This window comes from Zootoca vivipara, chromosome 1 (genome assembly GCF_965207765.1).
Source record: "Zootoca vivipara chromosome 1, rZooViv2.hap1.1, whole genome shotgun sequence".
Taxonomy (NCBI): Eukaryota; Metazoa; Chordata; class Lepidosauria; order Squamata; family Lacertidae; genus Zootoca; species Zootoca vivipara.
Window position 1 is genome coordinate 45,096,829 of NC_142582.1, and position 27,009 is coordinate 45,123,837.

Sequence of the window (27,009 nt, forward strand, 5' to 3'; positions counted from 1 at the left end):
CAGGAGGAGGGTCATTGCCACCCTTCCCACCTTCGCGCTTCCATCTGGGCTCCTTCCAAGTCTTGGGTTTGGGAAGGGACTGTGGTGGCTGCTGCTACTACTAAAGAAAGGGAGAATCACACCAAATAGCACGAAGGGAACCCACCCATAGAAAGTGCCTCCTCCCTATTTCTGGTGATTGCCCCCCCCCATCTCCAATTACCCTTACCTATGTTATTCAGGAGATTCTTTGCCATATTGTCATATTCTGTGCCATTTATGGCATCAAAAAAATGTGTGAGGAAGACAAAACCTGAAAGAAGCACAAAAGCACCAGATGCTGCTTGATTGCAACTCCCATCAGCCCAGGCAGTATGGCCAATGGTTAGGGACAATGAGAATTTTATGTCAAACAATATATGGAGGGCACCCCGTTGCCCACCCCTGCAGTGACCTGTTTGTGGAACTGTGGGCCAGCGAGTGACAATCATGGATTGAATTGGCTCAAGTGTATAGATTTCGGGGGGGGGGGTGTCATACATACATTGTGTGCACAATATCTGTTACTGCTACTCAAGTGTAGACAATATTGAGCTATATGGACCAATGGCACAGTATAAGGTAGCTTCCCATGATCCTATGTAACTTGGACCCTATCCTGCAACATGGCTGGCTGGGGCTTCTGGGCATAGCCAGGATTTATGGGGGGAGGGGACAGGACTGAGCTACCTGCAACCTGATTGGTCAGTTTGCAGAAGCCACACCTATCGCTTAGGCGGATTGTCAGATGCGCTGCTAGAATGTGCCACAACATCGCCCAAGCAGTTTCAGTTTCAAATATTCTGATTATTTCAACTTTTAGTTAAGTATTTTTATTTATTTACCTGATGGGGGAAGGGCAGCTGCCCCCCTTACCCCCTGGTTGGATGATTTGTTAACTGAGGTAGAGTATAATCTGAAGTCCTGAAAAAGTGATACTTCATAATTTCAGAATCATTCCCTGATCTGGGTGACTAATTAATCCTGTTTTAGAAACTTTTAATTTGTGGGCATGGCCTAAAGTCAGATGTTGGAGCAGAGGAAGGCCTGAAACTGTTGTGCAGTAATCTGACTGCAGATTAAAGTGTTCTTGTATGCCAGCTGTCATTCTGTGATTTACACCCATGGATTGAAAATGATTACATGAGGGCAGTTCTTGTTAAATCTTAGGACCTTTTATAAAACTTATGACTTCTATCAATTGCAGAACAAGTTTCATAATGTCACAAAGTGCTTTGTGAAGAAGCACTTAATTTTATCTGTGCTGAATTCAGTCTAATTGGCTGCCCACGAGTTCTAGAGTTATGAGAGAGGGAGCAAAACCCTTTTCTATCCACTTTCTCCATGTCATCCATAATTTTATAATTATAATTATAATATGTATTCTGTTTTCCCTAGTCCTAGCCTTTCACGGCTTTTTGGAATCATGCATATTATCCAGGGATGCTGACTTGCACCCAAGGTTGAGGGAACCCAGTGCGTGTCACGTGTGTATGCCGTCATACGCCCATTGCATGTGACATTGTGCCCACAATGTGCAACATCACATCTTTGGTGAGGAGGCTGAGTGTGGAGCAGCTTCAATGGCTCCTCTCTCACGCTCAGGATGAGCCGGCCATTGAAACCGTGCTGCACTTGGCTCTACCCTTGGCCTCCTCTGCTCTGTCAACATTGAGGGAGCCCAGCCCCCTCCTCCAACATATATTGGGTGGATGGGGGTGGGGGAGCAAAGACACCTCAGCCCCATAGCGTTGGCACCCCTGCATATTTCTATATTCAATATAATATAAATAGTGTGCTCAATCAACTGCTGGTCCTCTTTAACACATTATTCTGCTCTTGTGTCGACTAAGCAACTACTCTGTTCCGAACTTAAAAATGGAAAGCGTAATGCTGGTGGTCAACAAAAGAGGTTTAAATACTGTCTCAAGGCAAATCTTAAATGTAGTATAAACACTGACAACTGGGAAACACTGGCCTGAGAGCACTCCAGTTGGAGAACAGCCTTTACCAAAGGTGTCATGGGCTTTGAAGAAACTCGATCTCAGGACGCAAGGGAGAAATGTGCTAAACAAATCCACACTGTGATCAACTCCCGCCTGGAAACAAATGTCCCCACTGTGGAAGGACATGTGGATCCAGAATTGGCCTCCACAGTCACTTACGGACCCATTGTTAAAACCGTGTTTATGGAAGACAATCTTACTCGGCTACGAGTGACCGCCAAAGAAGAAGAAGAAAGAAAGAAAGAAAGAAAGAAAGAAAGAAAGAAAGAAAGAAAGAAAGAAAGAAAGAAGGAAGTATGGTGGCACCTTAGAAGGGGCAGTACAAAATGTGAATATTATCGGTTACATGGAAATAAACATCGCTCATAACTGTTCTTCTCAGTGGAGAACAATATGTCAAGATATTATGAGTAATCAAATATAATTCGGTGGGGAAGGTACCTCAAGTATTCTGGCCAGTGGAGGCTGGTTCACTAGAGTGAAAGGGGGCACTGTCCTGTCAACCGTAACCAGCTCCCACCTGCCTGTCTTATCTACTTAAATTCAGTCCAGAGAGTATCCCAGACTGTCAGCTGCATCCTCCTTTGTCTCACTGCTGCCCTTGAAGAACTCAGTTTGGCCCCATCCTCCTCCTGCTAATATAAGTTGGTTGGGCCTGCCATTGGCTCTGGCTCCCCCTACTGTTGGGCTCCGTGCTTTCCGCCCCAACAGGCACCAGGTTCTCCTTCCCCTGCTCAACTAACAGCTATTGTGGCTCACAGAGTGATAAGGCTGGTTGGTATTCTTTATACTTTCCATTCCCACACCTTGGAGCGCTCCTTGTTCCCCCCAAACTGCCATTGAAAGCACTTGGGACTGTCAGAGAACAATGGCACAATTAGGCTGGGAAAGTGTTTCTAGTCTCCGGTATAATTGCCAGTGTGACAGAGGACACAATTTTATTCACAGAATGTACCTGAGAACAGTTCTGCACCTGAGAAATGATTGCAGTATACTGCCAGATCAACAGGTTCATATTGAGATATACAGTATCGGTACTTAGCATTTATTTTGTCCTGCTGGCTCCCTACTGTATCATAACATATAAGTGTAAAGATGGTATCTATTTTACTCAGGCTTTCCATAACTCTGGGTGCACCCAGACAACCTGTTTGGTGAGCATTAATCCTGATTTGTCTGAGGAGAAGCTGGATGATGTCAAGTATTATCCCACACTTTCCAGTGCATTTTCCTCTCTGGTAATTGACAGAAATAGATTCCAGTCTCACGAGTCTCACATTTCCATGCTTTTCATTCTGGTAATTTACAAAACATGCCCATCTCTCAGCAAAGTGGGCATTCCATCACCCACCTACTCTCCTTTGAATCAATTCAGTTCATTTATCCTTTACCGCAAGTTCTAAACATTTTTAACAGCCACTCCTGGTCAGATGGAATGTTGACTTTGCCACTTTCCTCTTTGCTGCTTTTTAAGCAAGATCCTCAGCATTGATTTCAAATCTATGGGCACATCTTCCTCAGTCGTGTTAAAAAGGATCAGTTTATTTAAATAACCTTTTCGTTAAAAGGAAGATGGTTATTCAGCTGCACATTGTTTAATAGATTGGCAGTCCAAGTTATTATTAGTTTTTTATGCATAATATACTGGTGTCCAAGGCACTTTACGGAGCAACATTATGCAAGAAAGCAAAAAAAGGGAGGAAGGAACAGCCTCGTTTCTTGTGTTGGAGGGATAGGGAACCTGTGATTCTCTAGGTGTTGCTGGACTACAACTCCCAACAGCCACAGTCGGCATGGTCAATGGTCAGGAATGATAGCAGTAAAAGTCCAACACCATCCAAAGGACTACAGGTTGGCAGTTTCTAGACAAGGGATTCTGTGAGTAAACCAGTTTCCTGGTGCATGCATGATAAAACCGTTTATATTACACGTAAAATAGATTTAAATCCCAGACCCTTTCAGGAAAGCTAGTGGGTGGAAAGATTTGTGTGTCTCTGCTACAGCTGAGAGTATTTGTTATGAAATGAAATGTTGGTCTAGGTGCCAGAGGCTGCGTGGGTTCTCCTGAATAAAGTTTGGCAACTTGCAGCTTGGGTTTATCAGATGCTGAAGATTGGCCAAGAACAAGCATATATGCCCTCAAGAAGGTGCCAGGCTTCTAGTGCCAGAGTAATCATTTGTTCCCATAGTTCCATCAAGATAAATGACAATAGTTTTTTAATAAGAACCTTTGTCTGGGAAAGACAATGTGTAGAAAATTGCATCATGTGGAAATCTAACTTAATATGTAATCTTTCCTTACATTGCTTTGAAATGGCCTTTCAGGACAATTTATTGAGGAAAGCAGTTTATCTGGAGTTTGATGACTTCACAGGCTGACTCCCAGTAATTTGGGAGAGGTGGAATCAAAATTGTCTATCTGCATATGCAGTTCCTAGTGCAACTTTTATTTTCATTTAGTGTCTTTCCTAAGCTTAGAGTCGTCCTTCTTGTCATATCCAGGTGGCTACTATCGGGGATGGAAATGCTATTTTGATAACCTGATCAGGGACCCCAAAACTTCATTGCAGTTTCTCTACAGACATACATAACTGACCCTTGTTTACTTACTAGTTATTATCCCAAATGCACAATTTCAAAACAATTTTCAAAATGGAAAATTGGCATTATTGGCTTAAAATGGAACGGGTTATCTCCAGGCCCTCTGGATATGAACTGCAAAGGTTTTTATGGTATGAATTAATGAACTGGGACAATATGTGCTTTCTTGGCACGGAGAGTGTTATACAACAGTGCGATCCGTTGCTTGGTGACAGCTCTTGTTGTTTGGCTAACAGCTCAGATTTAGTAGGTTTAGGATTGGATGCTTCAGCATGGTACTATGAAATACATTCAATGTGGAAATGCAGCAAGCTATTATCTTTATGGCAGACATAGTGGTAGGATATCATGGCAGACCTCTCACATCTAAGGGGGTCACAAAATCTGCTACTTGATCTTTTCCTCCCTACACGCTAAAATTCTGGTCACAGAACCAAGCCTTTCTTGGTTGCCGCAATCCAGTTCACAATGACTTTGCTAAGCTTCATGTTCACTTCCCATTATTAGGATCAAAAATAGGGTTGCCAGACTCAATAGAGGACAGGACTTCTGTGCCTTTAATTGCCCTGCTCTCTTTTGAGTCTGGAAACCTTAAAGAGAAACCAGCAGACCCTTTGTTTAATTTCCAAGCAAAGGGTCTGCTGGTTTCTCTTTAAGGTTTCCAGACTCAAAAGAGAGCAGGGCAATTAAAGGCACAGAAGTCCTGTCCTCTATTGAGTCTGGCAACCCTAATCAAAAGCCTCATCTCAAATTTGGACTTTCTGGCTTGGTGGGGGTCAGGGGGGAGATTCTGCACATCCTGAGTGATCCTCATCCTTACAGCAGTTATGTGTCTCAGCCTATGCCAACACCAAGCTTCTAGACCTTATTGTGAAAAGTTTGCACATCTTTGTCCCAAACTGAATCTCATCCTTTATGTCTCTCCCTCTCTCACATCCTGTCTCTTCTTCTCCTGCCATGTTATTTCCTATCCTTGGATCAAGTTTCCTTTCCTTGAGACACTTCCTTTTCCACTTTCAAGAGTCACTTTCTTTTCTTTTCTTAGTAAACCCTCCTGGTCATTTAGGTTTCCTCTGCTTGAACATGTTGCTCATTGACTTCTTCTCCCATTTGTGCCTTGTAAAGGTTAATTGAAGGTTCTCTGGGCAAGAGGTCAGGTCACTTCCGTGATCTGCACAGTGCCCAGCAAACTTGGTCTGTTTGCTTTTCGGGTCCACATTTCAGTGGCGTTTGTTCAGGTGACTTTCCCAGGGAATTGTGCCTCTGCCTTGTTAATGCTAACTCATGTTATAGGTTTATTTTTTCAAATTTAAAAACGCACTGATAGAAATCTATGAGAGCATTTGGAGTGGGCTGTGGGGGAGAGATCAGAGAGATCTCCTCACATGAAATCCTATCTTTACTTTTAATAGCCTGTAATGAATGTAAATTAATCTTATAAACCATTATACTTTAACACCTCATCAGGTGTTAAGAACATGTCTCCTTTAGCATTTTAAGATAGGTGATGTCCACACATAGCTGCTCTAACCTGCCCTTCTGTCCCCCGCCCAAGTAAAGCATTTTACTTCAGGGAGCAAGGTCATTCAGAAGCAACTTCTAATCATTGTCACTCTTTGCAGAGCTGGAAACCACTACAATATTTTTCACAGCCATCCAGAATGACATTTTCAAGGATCATTTCCCTTCAACCCCACCTGCAAAAGGCTGATAGCTCTGATTGAAAAGTTGTATTTTAACCAGCTTTGGCTGGATGGGAGCAGTTTCCTTACAAACATAATTACTAATTTGAAAGCATGGTATGCTCTTGGGAGAAAGGGAGGAGGGACAGAGGGGTGGGCACAGCAGGGGAAAAGGATAGGGAAAAACTGAATTCTATCCAAGAAGATCTAGGTCTGCATTTATAATTGGGTATAAGATGAAACAAACTAGCAGAAGCCTGGTGTGACGTTTCTGCTGGGTTGGTCCCTTTTCAGGCTCCAGGCTGGGGATTAAATGTCTGCACATTTGCAAAATTAGCATGTCACGTGTTATTCCAATCCTACGAACAATTTTAACTGTTTTAGATTAATAAAGAATGGGCGTAATTTATAATTTAGGTTTAGGCCACCAACAGATACACCATGTGGGGCTTCTGTTCTTTTGCACACATGCTCCTGAGCATCATGCGCCTCTGCGTGCTATGGCTATGGACACAGCAAATGCAAGGTTATGTGAAGGGCATAAACAAGGGCAGCACAGAACACTGCAACATCCCCATGAGAGGTGGATGGGAATGGGAGAACCGGCCTGAATAAGTGGACAGTGTGCTTCAGTTCAGGAAATTAGGGTTCAAACCCATGCTCGGAAGCAATGAACTCAGTAGCTCCCAGGTTCAGTATCTTATTTGCAAAATGGGGATGTTGATGTCCTATTTCAGAAGGTTATTGCAAAGATGTTTGGTCGGGTGACCACGTGGCAGGCCCTGCGACAGTGGGTTCCCACGGCATGCTGACATCCCATAGTTGCTGCAAAACAAATTACGATGCAGTGGTACATGCTGAATAGATTTTTCCTGTTTATTTAATCTATAAGCACCTTCATTTACAGCTTCAGTGTTCATTTTTGGATGATGGGGCTTGGAACAAGTAGGTGTAGGCGTTACTTTGGTAAAAAAAATGATATTAATTTATTAATTGCTCTTCACTTCCTGCAGTATCACTTTGTGTAACCTTTATTTTGTGAGCTTAAAGCTGCATACTAATCCTTCAGACATCTTAGCTGACTGAGGGATGTTGTAAAAAAAAATGTACAGCCCGATTTAGAACTACACTAGAAGAGCTAGTTTACTATTGGCCATATTGGGTGGAGTGCGTTGAAAGATGAAACCCCAACAATTCCACGCAAAGGTTACTGCTGTCACATTCAATCTAAAATTACCCCAGGGTATGGCAAAATCATGTGTGAGCAAAACCCTATTCAAGCATTCTTAAATTCTTCCATACTGTATATGGGTTGTGGGGCTAGCGGTGGGGAGGGGGAGATCTCAAGGGGGATTTTGAGTGTATTTGGCTAAATCAGGCATCCTCAAACTTTGGCCCTCCAGATGTTTTGGACTACAATTCCCATCTTCTCCGACCACTGGTCCTGTTAACTAGGGATCATGGGAGTTGTAGGCCAAAACATCTGGAGGGCTGCAGTTCGGGGATGCCTGGGCTAAATGCAACTACAGTCCTTCTTGTGATTGGGAACCCAGTTATAGTACAACGTTCTGGCTTCATACACACTATACCTTTAAAGCACATGACTTCCCATCCCCCAAAGGTTTCTGGGAATGGAATTTTGCTGAGGATGCTGGGAATTGAAGCTCTATGAGATGTAAACTGTAGTTCCCAGGATTCTTTGTGGGAAGTCATGTGCTTTAAATGTGTTCCAGATGTATGATGTGTACACACAGCCACTTACTGGCCACTTTATACCAGTCAGATTCACTGGTGTATACACGTAAGCATGAACGGTGATTCAAAATTCAGGAATGGGTAGATAATTTTGCCCGATTGTTTTGTTTTGTTTTTATCAGAAGCCTCCCTCACCCTAAGGTAGAACCAACACATTGAAAAGTCTTGCTGCAGCGTTTAGGCACCATTTCCTGCCTCCATCTGTTGCCTCTTAATGATGCCACTAAAATGACAGCTCCCCCCCCCCCCAATGCCCAAGTCTGAACATACAATTATTATTCCTAAAGAAGATTTCTGTGGCATTCCAATGTCTGCATTCTTTCCCTCAAGTGAGTGAGTGTTGATTTTGCAAAGAGAGCCACTCGCCTAATTTACATGTACAAAATGATTAGCAGATAAAAACTGCTCTTAACGATTTCTAAGATCATCTGTTGTGTTGGTAAAAGTGCGTCACACAGGAAACACAGTACATGCAGCTTGTAAATGTGCTCTCATAAAATTGTCTGATGAACTCCTAGAGAACAAGGAAGCATTAAGTCAACAATGTAAAACCTGCCAAAATGATACGTATAAAATGGAATTATGGCCATGCAAATTATGGGAATTTTCACAGAATTTTGAAAACAGCCAGCACTTGGTTTGAAATAATTTCATCATCTTCAAAACTTTATTGGCGATAGGCTGCCAATGGATTTTTAGTTTCAAAAATGATTCATATAAAAATATCAGATGTTATCTTTGTGCTGACTCGACAGTATTCTTTTTGTTGAATGTCAGGCTCAAAACCTTGAACCATGTAATGAATATAAGTGAATTGCTGTCTTTTGAAGATTTTGAAGACAAATATCTATCTTCTCTGCAAAGTCACTGACAATTTATTTGTTGCAATACTTACTTGCTGCCTTTCAGAGTCACACCCTCCCAAGGCAGCTTACATAAAACACTTAAAACATAGGACAAGTCCTAAAAATATACATAGAAACAATCCAATAAAAATAAAAATAAATCCAGTTAAAACAATTTATAGCCCAGCTCACATAATCTGCTATAGATTTTGGAGGGCTGTTTGTTCACTATGCATTTGGACACCTCTTAATATGTTGTCACTAAAGGTTGAATGGTCGTTCCTGAAATAAAAGAGCAGGAACCATTTATGGTTTCAATTGGATGTCATATTGAATCAAGAACCTTTCAAAACTGCTCTGATTTTAACCAATGATTGCAAAACTGCACAGATTTTTGTTTGTTTTTTTCTTAGAATTCATGAGCAATGTTGGGTATGAGCCTGTGAGTACCTAATAAAAGACACCAGAAATTTAAATGTTTTAAGGTCTATTTGAAAACTAACTAACTAACTAACTAACTAACTAACTAACTAACTAACTAACTAATAACAACAATTTAGTTGTACCCCACCTATCTAACTGGGTTGCCCCAGCCACTCTGGGCATCCCTTGTCCACCCACTTGGAAGGAGATCCACAGGCATGGGGACCATCCCTGAGAAAGCCCTGCCACCAGTTTAGTGACCACCAGTTTAATGGCTCTTGACTGTGGAAAAGGACCACTGAGTCTTAAGACCCAGGCAGGTTTGTATGGGTAGAGGTGGTTCTTCAAATAACCTGGTCACAAACTCTTAGGGCTTTTAAGGTCAACACTAGCACCTTAATTTGGTTCCAAAATGAAAAGGCAGTACTCCAAATGTCCAAATGAACTGCTGTGTGGCTCAATGGCCCACCACTTCTTGCCTTTCCCTTCTCTAATGAGTAGTTAACTGTTTCCTGTTGTTTTGAATCTTCTGCTCACAAATGACCTTGTGACTTATTTCAGGAGAATCTTAAAAAGTGCAAGGCTGCCACCTGGCTGCTTGCTTATCCCACTTGGTAGTCATCCTCTCTTCTGCTAAATGTTGCTTAAGCAAGATGGCAATCTGGTAACCCTGATGTTCTTGGTGGGGGAAATCAGTCTTTGCCAGTTTGGCATAAAGGCTTCTGTTCTGACACGTGCAGTTTGCAGGGAAGCCTGTAGTTCTCATGTGTGCAGTTCTAGGGCTCTTTTGGCACTGATACATGGATACCCTTCAGAATCTGGCACCCCAAGGGTTGACAGGGGAAAAAGAGATTCATCAAAAGTAATTTTGATTATATCAAAAGGGGAATTAGCAAATTTACTAAGCATTTTCTAAGCATAAGCATGATAAAATTCATCACTTCTTACAATTTTCAAGTTGGGCTTGAAAATTAACATGAAATCAAAGATTTCCTGGCAGTAAATGGGTGTTAAAAGTTTTACAATTGGTGCCAGTCAGGAACAGTTTGTCTAATATATTCTATAAATAGCCTCTAAAAACAGATCTTACCCTGGTGAGTAAAGGGGAAAGAGATGATCATATATTTGGGGCACCAATGGAAGGAGCTTCAGGCCATTGTAATTAGAGGGAGGGATGAACTGAAAGGAGTGACATGCTCATGATTATATCTCAGTTTCACAGTTCCAGAAGAAATGTGATGCTATTTTATTTGTTTTAAATTTACAAATGAGAAGGGAGGACGGCGGAGGTTTACAGCGAAGAGAGAGAAGGATTTACAAGGAGGCATTGCAACTCAGTTTGCTTGGGATGTGGTCTGCTGTAATGAAGTCTCGCCAGGCCAAAATCAAGCTTCCTTCTCAGGTGCAGGCTACCACAGCAAAAACTGTGGTATGTTAGGGGTGCTTCCTAACATTCCCAGGGAAACATTATGCCCCACCAAGTAGAAAAAGTAGCTAATTTTTCAACCCCCGGCCTCATAACAAATGCTGTAAAGCCCCAGCACACCCTACTAGGTTCAAATTAGAATTCAGGACCACATGGCACCCATGACATCTGCCTCTGGAGTTGTCTTCCATAACCCTGAGTTATAGAACACTGCAACACCCATTGTTCCTGGCCATGCTGGCTGGAATTATGAAGTTCTAAGGTTGGAGAAAGAGTATTCAGAAGAACTGAGCACGTGCATAAGCAAAGTGATGAACAGAATGAATTCCAGGAAGCAAATGTTTCCAGGAATCTTTATACATTAGTGTGTTTCAGTCGCAGAACAAATACCGTGAAAATTGTCCTCTGGAGGTGTTTGAAACTTTTATTTGCATTGGATATTGATTGCCAAGGTTCCTGCAGTGCTATTGCCTTGTGAAAAAAGGTTCCTGAACATTGTCTTCCAAGCCGAAGGCCATAAAAAATAAATAACCCATCAATCATGCTTAACCAAACTGCTTAGAGAACATGCAAAAGTTTACTTGAAAAGCACCTCCTTTTATGAGAATTTAATGCACCTTTAAACCTTTATATATACAGAGGTACATTGGAGCAGGTGATTTATATTTGCACCTGGCTGATCTACAGCTACGGTTAAACCAGTCCTCCTATAAAAAGTTGGTTATGCCCTATCATATCATCCATCACAGTGCTCAACTGGCCATGGTCCCGCCATGGAAAGGAATAATCATTATTTTGGTTTTCATGCACAACTTTATCTTGCTGATATATCACGTAGGGCCCATGCCTCGTGAGCGGAGATATGAGCCATGGCTTGCTGCCGGTGCCGTGGGGAGGGGTGAAGATAAAGTGGCAGAGGAGAGAAGCAAATGGAGGACAGTTGAATTGCTTAGACTGCAGGCATGTCAAACCTGCGGCCCTCCAGATGTTTTGGCCTACAACTCCCATGATCCCTAGCTAGCAGGACCAGTGGTTGGGGAAGATGGGAATTGTAGTCCAAAACATCTGGAGGGCCGCAGGTTTGACATGCCTGGCTTAGAGGGAAGAGAGGTGCTTCACCAGACACTTCTGGGAGTGGGCATTGGGCAAGGCCTGTTGCATTCTATCTGTACTGTTCCTTCAAGGTGTGTTCCTCCTTTGGCTGGAGGTCAGCAGTGACATATATAGAGAAATGGATTTACCTAGCAGCAGGCACACATGCGGTTTTAGCCGGCCAGTATCAGCTGCCCCATGAACATATGTCATGTCAATTACATGTGGGCAATATGTTGCACCTTCTACGCAGCCCTCCTGAGTGCAAGCATGTGGAATATACTTTGTTTGTTTCTTTCCTTTTCTATCTTTAGCAATTAATAAAGAGCTTATCCTTATAAGCTGATAGTTTGTTTTTCATCCATGAAGAGATAAAATATGGAGAAGGAATCAGCAGCTATGACTGTGCCTCCAGGATGGAGAAGCACATCCTAAACAGCAGCAGTGGAGGAAGCCGCTTGGGCGCCTGGGGCAGGCAGCACGCCCAGGAGTGGGGCGATCTGCCCATAGGGACGGGGCGAGGGTGGGGCAAGCCGTTCATAGGGGCGGGGCGCACCATGGTGCTTCCGGAGTCTGCCTGCCTCCTCCCACTCAGCCACCCTACAGCTGGGGGGAGAGGAAGTACGCGGACTGTTTGACCAGCCCTGAGCCTGCGCACACCGAAGCCACCGCATCTCTCCCAGGAGAGACGCATGACTCAAGCGCACTGCAGGTCCTGTGGTGAGTGCCGTCTGGCATTTTGTCACCCCCCTCAGTGGTGACACACGGGGAGAACCGCCCCCACCGCCCCCCTTCCTCTGCCCCTGCTAAATAACCATGCCCATTTATGTGTCCTAAAACAAGTTTGTTGTTGTTTAGTCGTGTCCGACTCTTCGTGACCCCATGGACCAGAGCACGCCAGGCACTCCTGCCTTCCACTGCCTCCCGCAGTTTGGTCAGACTTATGTTTGTGGCTTCGAGAACACTGTCCAACCATCTTGTCCTCTGTCGTCCCCTTCCCCTTGTGCCCTCAAGGAGAAGGAACTGGCAAGCCACTCCAGTATCCCTGCCAAGAAAACTCCATGGACAAAGACAACAGGCATAAAAAAGAAACAAGTTTAGTTTTTTTAATTAAAAAAAATGCCTCCTAAATCATGGGAATCTGTTTTGTTAACTACCCTGTTTGCAACCCATTGCCCTGTTCAAAGATATCTATCCAGTGAATGGCATTCCTTTTCATGTGCCACTTCTTGGTTCAAGGAACCAAAATATCCCCCAGGTGCCTCCTTGTAACTGGTTCTTTAGCATTCCAGGCCTAAATGAACTCTAGCATGTGCACACTGATTGGAAATCTTGGCAGGGTTGTAACCTCTTCCACATCAATCAGAATCTTTATGTAGAAATGGGGGACCTACCTGTGTGAGTTCTTCCCCATTCTAGTTGATAACCTTGCACATGGGGGGGGGGGAATGCAGTCCTTTTTGAGACATAGATGTGTTTGATTGGAACCACACATTAATGAATACCAACACTATAGATGAGTTTGCTGTCTCCTGCGAAAATGACACCGTGAAAAGTTGTAATCCAAAACATCTAGAGGGCACCAGGTTGTCGAAGGCAGTTGAATTGGCTTCATAGATGAAATGAGCTGTTTTGAAATGGTTTAAAACACAGGAAGAGGTTGTTGCATGGTGATTGCAGAGAAGGTGACCTTAGCATGTATGGTGTGATCCTCCTATGGTATTTGAACTCAGGGGCAAAGCACTATCAAAAGTATCTTGATGACCTATAAAACTCAAGAGAGATCTATCTTCATATTAGTCATGGTATGTACTAATTATATCTACTTTCCTTTCCCTTGCCTACAGCGGATGAAAAGTTTGAGATCTGAAAAGAGCAAGGCAATCTGACCACAGGGTTTCTTTTCTTAAAATAAATCAGCACTTCAGGAAGCCATGCCCTCTCTTTGTCCCCCTTGGCAGACCTTAGACCATATCTGCTCTCATCTAACATTACTCTTCAGAAAAGAAATGTATTCATTCCCAGCATTTTCCTCAGACATTCATAACAACTTAATGTTGCATCAGAAACACAGAGTTCTTAGCTAGCATGCACAGTGAATTTCATAGCCCTTGGAAAAATGATGCACTTGGATCTAAATCATGGAGAGCCAGCGTGGTGTAATGGTGAAAGCGTCAGACTAGGACTTGGGAGAACAGGGTTCAAGTTCCACTTGGCCATGAAGCTCACTGGGTGACCATGGACCACTCATAGTCTCTTAGGCTAACTCACATACTTCACAGGGTGCTTGCAAGGATAAAATGGATGGGAGGAGCTCTGTACGCCACCCTGAGCTCTTTGGAGGGAAAGGTGGGGTGTAAACATAATAAATAAAATAAATTGGTCTTCAGCTAGTGGTTCAGAATCCACTATGAGGCTACAACCTCTAGCCTACTCTAGTGTCCATCAGATTATTCTTCACTCAATTCTGCTATTATTTTGATACTCTAAAACTTAATCTGGTTCAGAGAAATATCAGGTGATGTGCTAAAATTACAAGATCAAAGTGGTATAAACAGAAAAAAATATGATTAACTTCTAAATTATGTAAGATAGTTCAGGACTAATAAAGGAATATGAGTATGAAGCTATACTGCTTGAATAAATGCTAAACTTACATAAACAATACACATTGGATTCTGCCTGACTGAGTCATACACACTGAAATAATAGACATGACTAATTTAAATTTATTAATTTATGTGAGCCTACTTTGTGTATAACAACTGGATCCAGCTCACTGTATGCTTTTAAAAAATTGTAAAATGGTATGCTCTATTGGGAGCCCAACTTGCTGAAATGCAGGGTATAAATATAATAACAACAGTATAAATATTATTTGTGATTACTAAAATTGAGAAGAAATGATCAAACATTCGAATAATTCACACAAAAGGTCATTTAATGCTTTTTTGCAGTCTTTTTATGTGGGGAAGAGTAGTTTCCCCTCCCACTTAGAGGTGCAGTAGCTGCTTGTTATCACTCAACAAGCCAGGAAAAGGCTGCAGGGTGCTAAAGATTGCAATGGGTGTTTGGTCGAGTCCTGGCACTGACTTCTAGCATCAGCCTAACGTACCTAATCCTCTAGCAGTCATTCTTTTACTGTCATAGTTTACAATCCCATGGGGCTGATATGGCATTAGGAAAACAAAAATAATTGGAAACTTGGTGCAGCTAGATTCTTTCCGAAGTTAAGGTGCAATAAATTGACATGCAGCCTGAGCCTATTAAAGTGTTTGCAAAAGTCAGTCTCACTTTGCTTAGTGGGACTTGCTTACATGGGATCATTCACAGAATTGCAAGCAACCTGGTGATATCGGCTGACTTTAAACTACCTTAAATCACACAGCAACTGATTTGAGGATCCTGGCAGTCGTTGACTCAGGTTGACAGATCAGCTACTCTTTAGTGCTACTGCTTCCCCTGAGCAGTGCCTGAAAACAAAACAAAACAAAACAAAACAAAACAAAACAAAACAAAACACAAGGATCTCTCCATGTGGAGTTAAGAGACCACATTTTGTACTATCATGCCCATGGGATGTCATTTACCACTTGCCGTGTGTGTGTGTGTGTGTGTGAGGTCATAAGCTTTCATTCAGAGAAGAATGGTGGTTTATGTAGCATGCCAGCTAATGGCATTCCATCTACGGGGACTGCTGCTCCCCAGCCTGCACGCTTCACCTGTTGGCCCCTACTTTCAGGTGGGAGTTAAACTGTAACTCAAATAGTGTGCAGTGTTTAGTACAAGTGGGGCCTGCGGCTGTCTTTAGATTTCCCTGAGTTTTAGAAAAAGAAGTTCAAGCATTAAAAAAGAAAGAAAGAATAAACCCAGTTCTGGGAAAGTGCTGTATTGCCAGCATAAAAGGAACAGTGAAGTGGATCATTGAATGACTTTGTAGCTAGAGCATCTGCTTTCCTCACTAAAGGTGGGCTGCTTCCTCCCTCAAACCTCACATCATGATGCACTGGTCAGGGAAGATGGGAATTGTAGTCCAAAACATCTGGAGGGCTGAAGTTTGGGGGTGCCTGCTCTTGAGCCTTCCAGATGCTGGACATGGCATAGGCATCTGGCCTCTGGCTCCCTGTGGTCTTGTTCCCAGGCTTTGCTGTGGTGTTTCTTGTGGAACTTCTTGTGATACTGACCTTGGACCATTTCTTGACCTTGCTTCTGGATCATGTTTGAACCTAAATTGATTTGCTGTCCTTCACCTTGGTTTGTTTGGTCTGCATTGCTCCAGAGGTTCTGCCTAAGTTGGCGAGTACTCTGGTGAGAGGCCTGTGGCTGGAACCTTAGCCCCTGAGTGCGCCCAGTGGAGTGTGGCAGTTGTGGAGAGATCCAAGGGCCAGGAAGAGAGGTCACATTTAGCCCCTGGCCACCCCAGGTTTATAGGAACATGGCTATAGAGAAGAGAGATCCTCAAAATATGGCAGAGATGTGGAGTAAAGATAACTTTGCCTTGCAATTTGTTCAAAGGTGGTTCCTAAGATCAGTTTTTCAGAGCAAGGTGGCTCTTCTGAACTTGCAAGTGTTTCAAGCTCCTGAAGGAGTATTTCACTCTGAAGCATGTAGAGCTGAAATAAAAGTCTTATACCAATAAGCACCAGATCCTATTCTCCTTTCTGTTTCGATTCTCCATAGTGCTTCTTCCTACATGCTATCATCCCTCAGAAATAGGCCATTGCAACAGGCTTCCATTACCAAATCAACAGAAAGATCAGCTGCAGGATGATGTGCAGTTGGGATGACCTTGCTATATACTGTATAGGGGAGGGTAGAGGAGACATGTGACTGGAAGAGGAAGAGAATTGAGCTGTTGTGTATTGCCAACACAAGCTCACCAAAAGTCAGTGTTGACCCTGAATGAAATTCACCTGTATGGCACCCAGTGAAAAGTATTTTGATGACTAAGGCTTGGATTGTGTGGGTTAATCTGTGTGATGTTAATTGTCCTTTCCAACCATATCTTTATGTGATCTCTCCCCTTAGTGACATATATATGTATAATGCTTTTTAACCATATCTGGATATGGCAGACAATCCTTTTTAACTCTCCTCTTTGAAAACAAATGTGGTTTAACAACATATTGCCTTCCAGGGTCTGATCCTCACAATCCTTAGTCTGCAGCACCACCTACTGTTCCTGTCTTGATGTGTCTCAGAATCCTATTTAACATACTGTATTACTAATTTTACACTGTAGTGGTGTGGTGCGTTAAACCACAGAGCCGCTCTGGTTCGCCAGAAGCGGCTTAGTCATGCTGGCCACATGACCCAGAAGCTGTACGCCAGCTCCCTTGGCCAATAAATCGAGATGAGCGCTGCAACCCCAGAGTCGTCTGCAACTGGACTTAATGATCAGGGGTCCCTTTACCTAAATTTTACATTACAGTATTCTTCCTTGTCTCCATCCAGCAACAGCACTACAGGGCAGCTGTTGCAAATGCAGGCTTAAAAGAGGGAAAGAAAGCAGGGGAAGGAAAGGAGTCTATTCATATCCTTCAACAAATTATGTGAGTTGGAGCCTCATTTGTATCTTTGGCAAGTGTGTATAACTTGCCAAAATAATTATTAAAATAATCCAAAAGTGGTATTCACATTCCCTACAATTTGTGTAGGAAATCTACATGACTCTTGTTTTTCTTGACTAACATTTGGCATATTCTCTCTCTTCCCTTTTTCTTTGTGTGTCTTATTATTGAGGAAGGGACATGTCTCCATTACCATTTGGATGGGGTCTAGTATAGTGATAAGCATAGTACAAGTAACTGATGATAATAGGACTCACATTTGCAAAATGACTAAATATATTATAAGGAATGTTTGCTGAGATGTTACCTGTAACTGAGCTGATCAGTCTAGGATCAATGCTCTTTTTGAATATTTTAATTTTGTCCTACTCAATGTTGTTGTGTCTTCAAGCCAGAATGTATTGTTTGTGAACAAATCAGTTCCATGCTATTGTTCAAAATCTGTTAGTGAGAACATACATGGGAAGGATTCTAAAGTTTGCAGATTTGCTCTTCGATTTAGTTTAGTGATATTTCCACAGCATTTACAAGATGTTCCTTATGAGGGAGGCTTTCTCTTCAATGGTGTCCACCAGTTAAATGCTAACCCATGTCAACGTTATGCTGGAAGGAGAGAGAAACCCTTTGTATTGACTTTGAGAAGACTGGATCTTAATTTACTGTCCTGTCTCATTCGCTGTGTGGCTGACAATTAGATGCTTTCAATCTTCTTGCCACCAGAGGGCCCTAAGGCAGAGCAGATTGCTCCTCTTTAAGCTGCCTATGTACTGTATTGCTCAGGTTAGCTGCTGCCCACTCTCAGATCTTAACATCAACTCAGTTCTTAAAACACCCTTGACCTCTGCAAAAGACTTCTCCCAAAAGTCATGTTAAGTGTAAGTCATCACATCACTGAACAATATAAACCACTCTACAGAGGCCCTTTAATAACTGAATTACTAGAAATACTAGCTTTATTATAGGGTTTTAAAAAATGTAGGTTTAATGCAGCAGTGGACAAATTGAAGTTCCAGATCCTGCCCCCCCCCCTCTTGCCCCCATTAGAGACTGTCCTATTAGGTTGAGTGGGGCACTGCCCCACCAAGCTCAGTTTGCCCTCAGCAAACCTGCCTGCCTTCCTACTTATCAGTCTAGGGACAGAGTCCGAACGGGATCTAAATCCTCCAAATGTTTTCCATGGTTTTCTTTAAAATGGCATGTTTTTGACCTTTTTTTGACGGCACATTCTGCTTTGACCTCATTTGTCTAAACTGTGGCCTTTATTGAGCTACATTTCCAAGCAATGCCCTCAGCTGTTCTGGACGGGTGGTATTGTAATATCCCATCCGCAGATAGACTCTGTATTTGTGGGCAACCACAAGTAAAAGATATTCATCATGATTTGCTACATTGCCCACTATACACAGAGCCTAGGAGATGCTTTCTATATTCTTGTTTGTTCAGGAAAGCAGTCTCTCCTCGAAGGAGAGGGTTCTATGGCTGCTGAGTCATTCTAACACCTCAGTAAATCAATTGATTTATATGCTGTCTTTCATCTTCCAGGGTAGTTAACAAAACCACCCCCTATAGGGAGGCAGAGCTAACCACACTACAGGGCTTGCCAGCCTACATAGGCCTACAGTTGATTTTAGCTCTCTGCTAAGACAACAACTTCCTACAGCTCACATTGGGAGAAAGCTTCAGGCAGGGCTACCTGGAACTATCCAAGGTTCTTTCCTGTTCTCTCTGTTAGAAAGTTTCTGGTTTGTTTAGAATTGTAGAACTGGAAGGGACCACAAGGAATCTTTGCAATGCAGGAATCTTTTGCCCAGTGTGGGGCTTGAACCCACAACCCTGAGATTAAAAGTCTCATGCTCTACTGACTGAGCTATTCCAGACCTTGCTTATTGTGACTTGAGTTTGTCTTTCTTCACCTGTTTTGACAACTTCCTTGGATGCTACCTGTTTCCTCTGTGAGCCTAGCAAAGTTTTATAGCTGTAGCGCTACAATAATAATAAAAAAGCCACCTCCCTGTTTACCAGGGCCCACCTGTCTTACTAACCAATGGTTCGGGCACTTGAAAGTCATTCTCAACCAATGACTGGAAATACATGGGCAGATTAATATGGGGGAAGGCATTCTTTCAAAGACTTAAAAAGCGCCACATAGCTGGGGACCCAAGTAAGTGCCATCACTTTGAAAAGAGCTCAGAAATAGATTACAAACCAGTGCAGTAAATTGTATTTTGCAATTTGCCAGTTTTGCATGACCACTGTGTTCACCTGACTACTTTGAAAGCCACTTGTTTGTGCTATTCTACCAAATGAACCCTACTGGTCTGTGTCTCCCGATTTCTAACCAGGTGAGGAATCTTGTGTTAAAATCCTCCTCAGCACTTGGTAGGATGATACAGCTGACCTAACAATTGCATGTTATGTACCAGGGTAGGTTGGGTGCTGATTAAATGCTTGTTTATGTTCCGCCCATTGTAGCTGCCGTGGCCAAAAGCTGAGGAAGATAGAGGTTAACAGAAACAGTGGAGCACGGTCACGGTTCTCTGTTCTAGCCCTTCCATTTGTGATATAGAGGTCTAATAGTAAGTATAGAAGCCCCGCTCTCTCACAGAAGTTGTGCCTCTGTGTCACTTTTGATGCATCCCATGGAACTATTCAGTGAATCCCAAGCTTGCTGGCCTCACACCTCCACCAAGTCCTGAATGGTTTCATGTCACGGAATGATTTGATTAATGAAGTCAAGCCATGGCAGAAATCTGTTCAGACGCAGCTTCTCTGTTGGCAAATGGCTCGAAAGGCCGCAGGAAAGAGCGGAGTTACAGCAGCTGGGAGGGAAAAGGAGCATATGCCCTGACATCTGTGGAAGCCACAATCAGGGGTTTGAGTGCCCTCTTTCCAATACAGGTTAACCCCCTGCTTTCTTGCAGGCTTCAGCAGAATGATGACTGTGTTATCCCCCTTTCATGCAGGGAAAGAGGGAGAAATAGTCTCAATCGTTTAGGAAAGCCACATAGACCAGAATTTTTGCCTTGGACACTTTCCGTTCCAATCAAATAAACAAATCCTGCAGCCTGAAAAAAGGTGAAGACAAAAAATGCTGTTCTTGGTTGCCCGCCAGGTTTTGATTTGGGCATGGTTTAGTATTTAAGTGCCCCTACATGTAGTTGTTGAAGACAGATGTGGAAGGAAAATAGGTTGAAGGCACCTGCAAAGACTTACACAAAATGAGACATAGTTGCTGCTTTCCAGGGAGCTTGATATATTGTATGGGTGGGAGATCACATTAAGCTTTAGATCAGGAAAATGTATCATACTGTGATTCAAAAACACCAGAAGTACTCATTCCAAAGCTGCTGGCCCAGATGGCATGCTGGGAATAGTGGCAAAAAATTTTGCCGATCAATTAGCAGGGGTCTTGACGAGGATTTTTAACATCTCTCTGCAAACCGCTTGTGTTCCATCATGTTTGAAAACCCACCACCAAAGAAAACTTTGATAAACACCAGTTCGCCTACAGGAGAAATAGGTCAACAGCTGATGCCATTGCTACAGCTTTTCACCTTGCAGTGAGTCATCTGGAGAGACCAGGGAATTATGTCAGAATGCTGTTTATTGATTATAGCTCGGCTTTCAATACCATCCTTTCCATTCTCATCGGAAAGTTAAGGGACCTGGACCTTTCTTCTAACATCTGTGATTGGATTAAAGACTTTCTGAGAGATCGGACACAAAGAGTGAGGATTGGACCTGTTACATCTACCTCCCTGAAGCTCAGCACTGGCACTTCACAGGGATGCGTGCTAAGTCTATACCTGTATTCGTTGTATACATATGATTGCATTTCATCTGACCCATCTACTGCAATTATTAAGTTTGCTGATAACACCACCATAATGAGTTTAATTACAGGCAGAGACGAATCTGCGTACAGGGGGGAGGTTCAAAAGGTATCCACATAGTGCTCAGAGAACAATCTGCACCTAAACATTGGCAAGACAAAGGAGATGGTGTTGGACTTTTGGAGGAAGAGAGGGGAGCTAGCCCCGTTGTATATCGGGGGGGGGGGCTGTGTGGAGAGAGTCTCTTCCTTTAAATACCTGGGAATCCATCTTAGTGAAGACCTAACTTGGAAGGTCAATACAGCCCAGGTGGTTAGGAAGGCCAACAGAGACTTCATTTCCTTGTGCAAAAGAACAAGGTTGGACAGCAACTGATTATTTCCTTCTATCGGTCTACAATAGAAAGTGTTCTCTCATACTGCATTACGGTGTGGTATGCTGGTTTGACAGCCATGGACAAAGAGTCCCTACGGAGGGTGGTGAAGACAGCACACGATATCGTGGGCTGTCCCCTGAGTCCGCTAGATGTTATCGCGGGAGACTGTTGCCTCAGAAGAGTGAGGAACACTCTCAGGGATGACTCACACCCTGGCCAGCACCTTTTTAATCCCCTGGCCTCAGGCAGGAGATATAGAAGCATGATAAGCCGCACCAACAAGTTAAAGAACAGTTTCTACCCATGGGCCGTGAGGTTGCTGAATGGAAGACAGTATCATTGGTGGTCATACAACAGCACACAGCGTGTAACAAGGACTGAGAGATTTTGTGTGTGGGGGGGCGCTTATTTAATCTCACTGTAAACAACTGGTACAGGGACAATAAAGTATTTCTATTTCTATTTGTCAAGGGACCAAAGCCAATGGTAGGTTTTGGCTTTTGCTTTCTACGTAGAACATCAGAGCAAGGAGAAGGTGAGCCTGATCCCACCCATTGGCCTGGGAAGTAGCAGCTACAAGGACCCTGTCTCCCCTGCCCCAGCCTATCAGAAGTAATTATTGGCTCCAATTGCCAGTTACCTGCAGACTGACTATCACATCACTTGCATTAAATCTGTAGCATTATGAAGAATGGTTCTGCTTTGTGGCATTGACTTGGACTACAGGCTTTCAAATTAATTTAACAAGCCATGAGCCCATAGCAAAGGAATCAAATACAATCAAATACAGATATAGCTAGATGGTTGGTTAAACAAAATGCATTCCGAAAGTTTACAACTATACAAATAAGAGAGTTAATAACTGTCCTTGATCACAAGTAAAACATATGAACGAGTGGGCTTTCTTTAAAAGGTAAAGGGTCCAGTTGTGACCGACTCTGGGGTTGCGGCGCTCATCTCGCATTATTGGCCAAGGGCGTACAGCTTCCAGGTCATGTGGCCAGCATGACAAAGCCGCTTCTGGCGAACCAGAGCAGTATACGAAAATGCCGTTTACCTTCCCGCTGTACTGGTACCTATTTATCTACTTGCACTTTGACGTGCTTTCGAACTGCTAGGTTGGCAGGAGCTGGGACCGAGCAATGGGAGCTCACCCCGTCATGGGGATTCGAACCGCCAACCTGATCGGCAAGCCCTAGGCTCTGTGGTTTAACCCACAGCACCACCTGCATTCCTAGTAAAGAAAGTAAAGGGCATTCTTTACTAGGCATTAAATGGGTTAGTCAGATGGTAGATTTAATTCTAATTGCCCCAGCTAATTTTTTTTTGCCATGTTTGCTGTTACCTGGTAATCTTGGTCTGCAAGAAGGGAGGACACTGTGGCAGTGGATGAACGACCTGGTATGGATGATAGAAGAGGCGTAATAACCTTGTTACGCAGATCTTTATAAAGAGAGCAAGCTAGGAGTACATGTGCTGCAGATTTGATACTGCCGTCTCCACATGGACATAATTGTTTTTCAAGCGGAATTTGACAGAAGTGACCCTCGAGTACCGAAGACGGCAGAACGAGTTATTTATGGAACATTTATTGTACATCCATAGAAATGGTAAAATAAAAAATTCCTTCAGTAGCACCTTAAAGACCAACTAAGTTTTTATTTTGGTATGAGCTTTCATGTGCGTGCATGCACACTTCGTCAGATACACTGAAACAGAAATAGAAATGGTGTTATGCTTTCTAGAATTTGTAGGAACAGTTTTAATTGCTTTTAGAACTTGCAGCTTTTTGTATCTCATTTCTATTTTGTACATTGCTTCTGGGCTTTCAGGCAGTAAAGTAGTTTTATAAATTTATAAAATAAATAAAATATATTCTGCCTGCAAGCATAAGAACATAAGAAGAGCCTGCTGGATCAGGCCAGTGGCACATGTGGAAGCTTTGGGTTGGTGTCTGAATGCAGTGGTGGACTGGATGAGGGCCAATGAACTATGCTTGAATCCTGGGGTCGTTAAGCACTTCTAAGCCCCACTGATTTCAGTGTGAGAGAATTAAGCACACAATTCCCTCTCTGTTATTGAAATAGTTGAGGCTCCCCAGTTACTTGACTTTGGGCTTGATCACGTCCCCCGCTTTTTTATGACATGGAAAAGCTAACCATTTTACATTTACAGAAATATGGGTTGTTGCTTCTTCAGTTTAAGAGTGCTCATTATGATGCAACCTGAGAGCTCTGATACTGGGCTTTGTGTGTGTCTTCTCTGAGATGTTTGATCTGATCTCCTGTGGTTTTGTCAAAGGAGACAAACCACAAAGCAGTGCTAGACCAGTCAGGTCTATGCGAATATGGTTAGCCTCCATAGCAACATTAGAAAAATGTAGTACCTTTCCCTCTCCCCTTTCAGAAACATTTTGTGAGATTAGATGAAGTGACAAATTTGGGAGCTAGTGACTTTGGGCAATTGACAACCTTTCAAGAGTCCACTGAGAGGCTGTATTATTATTATCCCCCCCCCCCAAGTGTTTGGAAACTTTCTTGATTAACTAAGATCTTAATGCCTTAATCATGAAAAACATAGGCTCATGTTGTATTGCTATGCTGCGTAAGCACCTTCCATAATTACCTGAGCCCTGACTTATTTTTAATTATATTAGAATTAGCATGCAAAGAATGCTATCTAAGATAGGTCTAAACAGTTATTTGAGCGCGTACTACTTTGATGTGTTGGGAAAGAGATTAGAGCTTGTTTGATAATTACTCAGTCACATGTGGCTAAAAATTCATTACGAACACAGTTAATTAAGCTGTCAACAAAGCTTTGGTCTCCAACAAGCAGTGAATATTCTGTGGGGTTACCCCCTGCTCTCCTGTGGATGATATGGAGTCTGCCATTGAGAAATGGACATGTGGACACAAGAACACCTTAGAAAAGACCAATCCAATAGCCCTCCAGTGGTTATCAACTCTGAAGAAAAAGACAAGGCAATCACACTGAAATGCATTGGAATATCAGATGAACTCCCTATCTGTAGACCCAGGCAACAAAACAGGGAGAAGATTACGTATCAAATCCTTGATATGCATTTGTCCTTGATATTAAATTTATATCCCACCCTTCCTCTCAAAGAAGACCAGGGTGACAAACAAGTACTGTAATGAAACAATAAAAAATATATTTAAAACAAAGTCCTAAAAACATTGTAAAAACAATTCCAAAAACAGGTGTGGATGGGGGAAAATATATTCATTTAGGACATGCTTCTGGCAAGATCTTGCAAGAGTTCATGAGATCTCACTGGAAGCCACTGCTGTAAGATCCCAATAAATGAGGCTTTTGGTTTGGGCAGGTGGCCTGGCACCTTCCCATTTCACCTCAGGCAGAGAAACGGGCCGGGCCAGCCCTGCTTAAACCAATATGGCTGCTCCATCATTATTGCTGTTAAAGATGTGAGTAACAAAAGAAAGAGGAAACTTTGCATTTCAACTCATCCACCAGTGCCATTGCTCTGCAGTCATTTTTTTGTTTTTTAAAGAGGCAAAATTCCCTTTTCCTTGTTTAATTTTAGAAAGCAACTTTATGGAGTCAATATACTTGGCAGTTAAAATAGGCCTGACTCCTGCAGAACATTTGGTAGGCATTTCCACCCCCACTGTTCAGCCCAGACACTGAGGTCTACCTCCAAAGGCCTTCTGATAGTTGCCTCACTGCTAGAAGTGAAGTTACAGAGAACCAGGCAGAGGGCCTTCTCGGTAGTTGTGCCCTGTGGGATACCCTTCCATCAGATTCCAAACAGATACACAACTATATGACTTTTAGAAGACATTTGGAGGCAGCCTTGTACAGGGAAGTTTTTAATGTTTGAGGTTTTATTGTGTTTTTAATATTTTGTTGGAAGCTGCCCAGAGTGTTTGGGACAACCCAGCCAGATGGGTGGGGTTTATTTATTATTAATAATACAGTCCCAATGATACTTTTTTTTGGCAGGGAGAGTTCCTTGGCAACTCACAGATGGGCAGCGGGGAGTCAAGTGTAATAACTCTGTATCTTCCATTTAATACACAGCATCATGTACTTCACTTTGATTATCCACGACAACCTCAAAGCCTTTTTTCAATCAACTCCAGCTTTATGCCATACGTAACCACCGTTGTTGGTCTTTTTTTTGGAATACCTCCCAATAGTCTCAAACTCCGCATGCATGTTTGTATTTGACTGCCTCCCACTGTTTATCACTGTTTTTAAAATATATATTTTGCAGAGAGCCCCAGAGTGAGCTTGGGTTTAGACCATCAAAAAAGCAATACCTCCAGTGACTCGTTTACATTTCAAAGTCTCCTTTTTTTTGGTACCTGACAATTAGCATACACTCTCTGTAGAAAGCAAGTCCATTAAGGGAAGTGTGTGTGTGTGTGGGGGGGGGGAGGACTGGGCTCCAAGCCAATCTCCCTTTCTAAATATTTTTAAGTGCATGATTAATACACTTCCCTAGCTCCTGTCTGGGACTGCAGAGGGAGGTCAGGGAGCAGGTAAATGAAAGAAAATGGCTTCATTCGGCATTGACTAAGCTATTAATCATTGCCCATTTTCAATAAATCACAGCAGATGGCAGAAACAGGCAGGCACTCATGGGAAATGACACACCATGTGCATGATGGGAAGCATGGATTTTAGCAGACACCAGCAAAGGGAAGAGGTCACTTTTGCACACATGCCATGTCCTGCGGAGCAGTGCCTGTGTTCCGCACCTGTGCTTTGCCTCAGCATGACAGCTATCTTCCACAAGGCAAATCTTCAGATGTTTATGGGAGCCCATGAAAATTCCCTGCATTGCCTCCCCCACTGTGCTGCTTCTCAGCACTGTTTCTCATTGCATCACAAATCCTGGCAGCCTGACCCTGTAAAATGAAGCAGGCATCAGATGGAAAGGGTTGCAAATTGGTTTGGTATCTCCATTGCCTGCAGTAGACAGAACTAGACCTGTAAACATGTGCATGGTTATGTGTGTAGGGCAGTATAAACATAAAGAAAATAGTTCTGTTCTGAGAGAAACACGCTGTACTCATTTCCCACTCAGCTGATACTATTGACCATCTCTCCCTCCTCAAGAGGTAGTGCCTTTGTACTGAGAGGAGTATCTCCAACAGCATGGAAAGTATGCATTAACATCCATAACCAGATCCAGTTTTGGAGGTTTGAGGTGGGATAATTTTGAACTTTGCATGATTCTTTACGAGAATAAGATAACACCAAAACCAGCAGAGATCCTCTCCTCTTGTGCAGGTTGCAGATGAGGAGGCAATGCAGTGGTAATCACAGTGGTACCTTAATCCGTTCCGGATGTCTGTTCTTAAACCAAAGCGTGCTTTCCCATAGCAGCGG

At 42.9% G+C, this 27,009-nt stretch overlaps 1 long non-coding RNA gene across 6 annotated transcripts in view; it reads left to right on the forward strand.

Annotated features, from left to right (window-relative positions):
- LOC132592649 (uncharacterized) overlaps nucleotides 1–27,009 on the forward strand; it is a 132,595-nt gene that overhangs the window by 1,381 nt on the left and 104,205 nt on the right. Inside the window, exon 1 of one of the 6 annotated variants that reach the window (XR_015945958.1) lies at nucleotides 3,766–3,902. The exons of the other annotated variants lie outside the window; for them this stretch is intronic. This is a non-coding gene — a long non-coding RNA (uncharacterized LOC132592649). Of the gene's footprint in view, nucleotides 1–3,765; nucleotides 3,903–27,009 lie in introns of those variants that run through there. 6 annotated transcript variants of the gene reach the window in all.